The sequence below is a fragment of the Danio rerio genome, chromosome 5 (assembly GCF_052040795.2).
Source record: "Danio rerio strain M-AB ecotype USA chromosome 5, GRCz13ab, whole genome shotgun sequence".
Lineage (NCBI taxonomy): Eukaryota > Metazoa > Chordata > Actinopteri > Cypriniformes > Danionidae > Danio > Danio rerio.
The window spans coordinates 29,850,763-29,857,414 of record NC_141025.1 but is presented as its reverse complement, the minus strand read 5'-3'; the positions used below and the strand labels follow the sequence as shown (position 1 = coordinate 29,857,414).

General features: G+C 37.1%; 1 protein-coding gene across 1 annotated transcript in view; it reads right to left on the bottom strand.

Moving 5' to 3' along the window:
- The window catches only part of LOC147843995 (uncharacterized), a 29,231-nt gene that overhangs the window by 10,305 nt on the left and 12,274 nt on the right, over positions 1-6,652 (bottom strand). The gene's annotated exons all lie outside the window — the stretch shown is intronic.

The window sequence follows — 6,652 nt, the reverse complement described above, 5'->3', positions numbered from 1 at the left end:
AACATGTCATTAACATTGATGAGGTCAAGGGCTCAATGGAAAGGTCATCACAGCTATCCAATCAGCAAATATTATTTTATATAAAATATTTTGATTACCCAATAGACGACCTTTATTATTATGCAATTGGTGTAAAGGGTGCATGTCAACAAATGAGTAATAAAGAGACATTGATCCACTTACTGCACAAACATACACAGATGACTGTGTGGGCTGGGTGAAGGAAAGGAAAGCCATTGACCTTCAAGATTAGCAAATCATTTATGTAAAAATATTTGACTTTTATGTGGCAGCTTAATAACACCAGTTTTAACACCAAAAAGGAATTGTGCTGGTGAAAGCTGTTGGAAAATTTGACTTGAAAATGAAACAAAATAGTGTTATTGTTACTTTCTGGTTGTGGTTACTGGTTACATTATTGTTACTTTTTTATATGAGTGTCAGTAGTTAGCACTGTCGCCTCACAGCTAGAAGGTTGCTGGTTTGAACCCGGTTTGACCCGGTTGGGTCAGTTGGCTTTTCTGTGTGCAGTTTGCATGTTCTCCCCCCGTTTGCGTGAGTTTCCTCTGGGTGCTCTGGTTTCCCCCACTGCCCAAAGACATGCATAGAAGTGAAATACACACATAAATAGCAAACAATGTCTGCAGATTCTGTCCTGCTAGTAAATATTGTGGTTAAATGACATGGTCCATATTCCTGGAGACAGAAAGAGTGATTATCTAAGTTTTCATTCTAGTGTGAAGTAAATCTTTTCAAAACTTGCAAGAAAAAAAAAAGAAAGAAAACTTGTGGGTTTCCATCTAGTTTTGTCTAATTATAATTTGAACAAATTATTTGCAGAAGTCAGAAACCATTTAAAGCAAAAAACATTTAGCTAATGAAGGGATGAATTTTACTTGAACTTAATTGTGTCCTGCAAATAAAACTCTGGAATTTGTAGAAGAAACTGCAAGAGTGCCCAGAACACTCTTCTTGCCTTCATCCGTGTTAAAGTAAAACCTTTTTTTCCTCTTCTGGATTTGCAAAGTAATTATAATTATTCAGATGTGACTGGTAAACTGCTGAAGTGTCTTCTCTCCTAGTGATGGAAACCCTCAATAAAGATCTTCTGATAAACTTTTTAAAGTAATGGATAACCTTTTGTAGTTTAGAGCGTACTTACACTATATACAGTTGCCTTGAACCGGGCCAAAGCACACTTGTCCCCCCTCCCGTCTCCCCCGATGGCCCTCACTCACATTACGTTCGGGCACATTACAAGATGCGCTGTTCAGTAAGCGATCTCGCTCAGCACCGTGGAGATTTCTTTAGTTATCTTTTTAGTCATTTGAGATGTTGTAGCTGTTTATAAGCATAGGTAAATATTATGAAACATTCACATATCTTGAGATGTAGAACACAGGGAAAGCGGTTATTTTAGCTTTCTCTGCTATAGCATCACAGCACCTCTGGCCACGCCCCTTTGCTGTGCATGATGTATGCACTTAACCTGAAGAGTTTATGACATCATTAACCTGTATGTATTTTTTGTAGTGTCCAACCTTTGTTTGCTAAGCTAACTCTGTAAAAGCCAATTTTTCCCTTTGTATGGAACTTTGAGCCTATTACATTTTAGAGACGTTGTTTATGTTCACACAGCTACATTACACATCAACTAAAGTTTAAAATATAATATTGTAGTAGACCACCCCTTTAACCTAACGCCAAGAAAAAACAACGACACACATTCAGTATTAATTCACACGGTGGCAAGAGTTGAACCATTTTGAAAATTGACCGCACCGCACATGTGTAGGTACAGCTGATGGTGGCCATAGCAACGACAAATGGCAGAGGATCGCGAGCTCACAAATGCATTTGAATCGGTAAAGGAAGAAGCACCCGTAATGTTTTCAACGTGATTTTGAATGCAACATGTGAAATAGGCCATACAGATTTAACCTGAGAGATACAGTACAAGCACTGATCTATAATAGATAAGCGGTTACAAGCCTTGCGAACAGATTACAAGTTACAACACACAATTAGATAAATATTTTGCAAATTATAGAAAATGAGGCAACAATTTTAACTACACTTGCATGTTATGATCCAGAGGAAGAAGAAACTGGCCCATATGAATTGTAACAATTACTGAAGTCCCTGTCAAAGTCTGAAAAATTCTCATACATTAGTAGTCTTTGCTGCTCTAAATAACAAACAGCCAATGAATCCTGCATTGCAGCAAAGGTTATTGGTTATTGAATTAAATTGAAGCTAAAATCCACGCCTACACTATCGATCGTGTATGAACTGTGATTACTTTTATATTGCTGATTAGCTGTTGTGCATTTTACTCTCTGACTGAAGGCAGTCGACCAATCGCAACAGGCTGTCATTGGTCCAATCAGCGCAGATTAGCTTCGCGCTAAGGAGGGGTTTGGGAACAAATGAATCACTGGACGATTCATACGGGAGTCGCTGGGATAATTAGGTAAAAATAAATGCAGATTATGAGACCATGAAAGTGTTTTTTGACCTTGCATGCATATTAGACTGTTGTTGGAGACCCTTACAACCAAGATATGACCCTATTTCATGTATAATATGGGCTCTTTAAGTTTATTTCATAACAGACAATCGTAATGGAGTTTAAATAGGTGAAGCATGATTCAATTGGGTTTACAGTTATTAAAACTTTACTGTAAGAATTTTTTCAGATCATGGTGATGTTTTAACTGACTGAAATTACTATTGCTGACTACATAATGTTGAGTCCTAACATCCACCTTAGAAATCTGAACTTCCCATCACCAGGCCCGGATTAATAATTCAGAGGCCACTGGGCACAATGCCTTGTAGGCCCCCTATAGCCGCACCCATAGTTAAATTAATAATAATATTAATATATTTGTTAAATAAAATTAATCTATAATGTATTGCCCACATTTTTTAAATAAATAATATACAGTGCATATATTTCTAGTCTACAAAGATTTTACTTATTTTTAAAGCAGTTAAAGTACACTTTGAAAAAAATACAACTCTGGGAAATTAAGGGATTTAATATACTTGTTCAAGTTCACTGAAGCATTACTAAAAATGTATATTTAAGGGAAATTTTAATGTATAACTTCTACAAACTTATAATGCACATGATTTGGATAACACCTCTACAATCCAGTTCTAGGAATCTGATAATACACACACTTATTATATATGATGATAGTGTTCTCTGAATACATGTTTCAAAAAATGTATAGCTGAGTTTTTATTAAACAATATTTATCCTGTTGATTTTGAATCTTGTACCTAACAAATATCCTCATTTAGAAAAAAAAATGAAACTAATACTGAAACTAATAAAAACTAAACTAAGACATTTTAAAATATAGAAACTAATAAAAACTAGGAAATCTGCCTCTAAAACGAATAAAAACTTACTGAATTTGAAAACAAAAAGTCAAAACGAAATAGAAACTAATGAAAAATCCAAAACTATTATAACATGGCCTTCAGTACGAACCGATACCGATACAAATACGATATCAGCACAAATCATGAATACTTTACTTTTACCTATTTTGTTGAGTAGAATGTATATAACGCCTAGATTAAACAGAGAACAAAAGTCAGCAACAGTGAGTATGGAAAAAAACAAACAATTTTATTTACTATTGGTTGCATAAATGTGAACCTTTTACATAAGAGTATATCAAAAAAGAGTTAAAGAATAAATATTAAGACCCTTTAAAATATCTTAATTGAATAAACAAAAAAATATATTTTTAAAGTGCAAAATACTAATTAAAGGTCACTTTAGTTATTTATTTTTTACTATCAGCAAATAGTAGGAACTGCTGAGAGCGGGAACATAAGAAAGAAATATTTGTTAATTGACCAACTGCAAAAAGGTTTAGTGTCCAAAGTTTCACACACACTGCCCGAAAGAATGAGATTGTTGGATTAACCATCCACAAAAAATAGTGCAAACAAAATAAATATTACTCTAATACAGGGCAGAAAACAAACATCTAACTATAAGGATGACTACACTTCCTACTACTCCAACTCAACTTTCTGCAGTCCGACCATGATGTGGAGATTTTTTTTTAAGAAAATAAGCATTTCTGCATGCTGAGCAGTGAGTCTGCTCCTATGCTCCTCAACAATAATTGATGCTATGCTAAAGAGCCTTTCGCTCTCAACACTTGAGCAGGGAGCACAAAGGAACTTAGCTGCTGTTGCGGCCAGGGTGGGGAGTTGAACTTGGTTGGCTCTCCAGTAATGTAAATGATTGTTCTTACGTTCAATAGGAGCCTCGCAGAGGTAGCTCTAAATTTCAAAGTTTGCCCCTTGGGTGATGTGCTCAGAAGAAGCTGTTGCTGTGATGCCCTCATCCAGTATCTCATCAATGATGCTGCCAAGGGTGCTGCTAGTGCCTTTCATCTGTGGAGTCTTTTTTACTGGCTCAGACACAATTTTATCAGATGGTGGCACGGTCTTCAGCTCTTCCTCTAGTTTTAACACTGCAGCCTTTAATGTAGCCTTTGCATGTCGAAGGGTTTCCACATTTGTGAAGTACGTGGTGTAAATATAAAATGTCACATTTTACTGATTTACACACCCAGTCTAAACACATTTGTGCTTGCAAAAAGAAACAGTTAAAAAAGTTATAATAATGTAAACAATGATTGTGTAATCAGATTAATCATTTCATATCACTATGGGTGTCATTTTTATTCATTACAATTTCTTCATAAGTCCAATAGTCATAAACAATAGCAATATATGTTAATTGTAAAACAATAAAAAAAATTGGTATCTGAGCTTGCAGCATCTTTTTAAAATTATTTTTTTAAATCACATTTCCTTGTTTCTGTTGGTTGAGATTAATCAAGGGTGTACATAAATTTAGGTATGAATGTATGATTTATGTAATGTGTTTGATGTCAGTTTTTTTCAGATCAAATTGTGTAAATATATGTAACATTTTGGAATAATTTCTCTTACTTATACCGTGGATCCAGCAGTGTTGCTACAGCGTAGAGGGGCTCAGATTCCACATCCTTGAAACGACTGTGGGCTGCATCCAGAAGAGTGGCTTTCATGGTTTGCACCCCCTGCTCATCTTCACTTGCTCATCTTTACTGAGAAACTGTACCAGTACATGGACTGAGGGGATGACATCAGGTGTGGTGGCGGAGGTGGCATTGACGGTATCTGTTAGCTCTTCAAAGGGGGCCAAAACCTTTGAGGACTTCTCCAATAGAGCCCACTGGTTCGCGGTTAGATTAGCTGGCAGCGAGCTGTTTTCTTCAGACGAGTAGGCCTGCAGTGGCCGTTTTTGATGAATAAGGCTGTCAATCATGTGCTTGGAAATGTTCCATCGTGTTTGGACATCCTGCTGGAGACGCTTAGGTGTGAAGTTGAGCTCAATTTGCAGGTCTTCAAGGCTAGAGTAAGCCTTGGGAGAATGCTTAAAGTGGCCCACTATTTTTCTCCCGTTGGCTAGTGCATCACTTACAGCTCGCTGTGACAAAAGCCCTTCATGGACTACAAGCTGGAGATTGTGCACAAAACATCCTAAGCTTGGCACACCAAGCTGATCCAATCTCTGTCTCATATTAGCAGCATTATCTTTTAAAACGACATGAACCTTCTTTTTATCGACTGACGCAGCATCTCCTCCATAGCGTTTGTAATGGCATTAGCTGTGTGTGAACCTCTGAACTTCGTGCATGTAAAACTGCTCTCTGCAAAGTAAAGTCAGCGTCTATCCAGTGTGCAGTCAGACTCGATAAAGATAGTGGACAGTTTTCTGAGCTCCAGATGTCAGTGGTGAAGCTAACAGCACTTACTTTATCCAGATGCATGGCAATAAACTCTTTAACGTCTTTATGCATCTGGGGTATGATTTTGTCAACGATGTAGTGGCGGCTGGGCATAACGTAGCGAGGCTCGAGGTGTTCAATTAAGCATTTAAACCCAGTATTAATCACCACCAACAATGGCTGATCATCGAGCACAATAAACTGGCATATCTTTTCTGTTAAGGTTAATGCCGTTTTGCTATCTCTTGGGAATTTGTCACCCTTTGCAAAGGTTTCAGTCAGTGTTAATTGCTTGAAGTTGCCAGAGGATAGTTTTTTTTTAACTCTATGGTCTTGCAAAAATCCTCATGCTGAGTTTTGTGATGCTGCTTCAAATACTCGATGAGGTTCGATATATTGAACTTTCCCGGTTTTGTTCCACCACGGGAAACTTGTGCATGACAAGTGTTGCACTGAGCCACACTGTCTTATTCGGACTTTAATGAAAAATACTGCCACACGGCCGACATTTTCTCTTTGCTACTTTTCTAGCTAGCAGTGTTGTGATCACGTGGGCTTTGCAGGCTGGCTTTGGATGCTGCTGGATAGAAAAGTAATGGAGTTTAGAGCGGATCGGACTGCTTATATCAAAGATTTTAACGCAGTCCAATATATTTTGTTGGGACTGATATCGCACCTTCTTTCGATATCAATATCGGATCTGGACATCCCTAAACATTTCATTACGCGGCTGTATTTTCTGTCTTCTAATGTTCTTCTGAAATATCAGATTTACATTTATTCATCAAACAAAACAATTATTCATTAATTCAGATCTCAAGCACAGAAATGTCCTACCT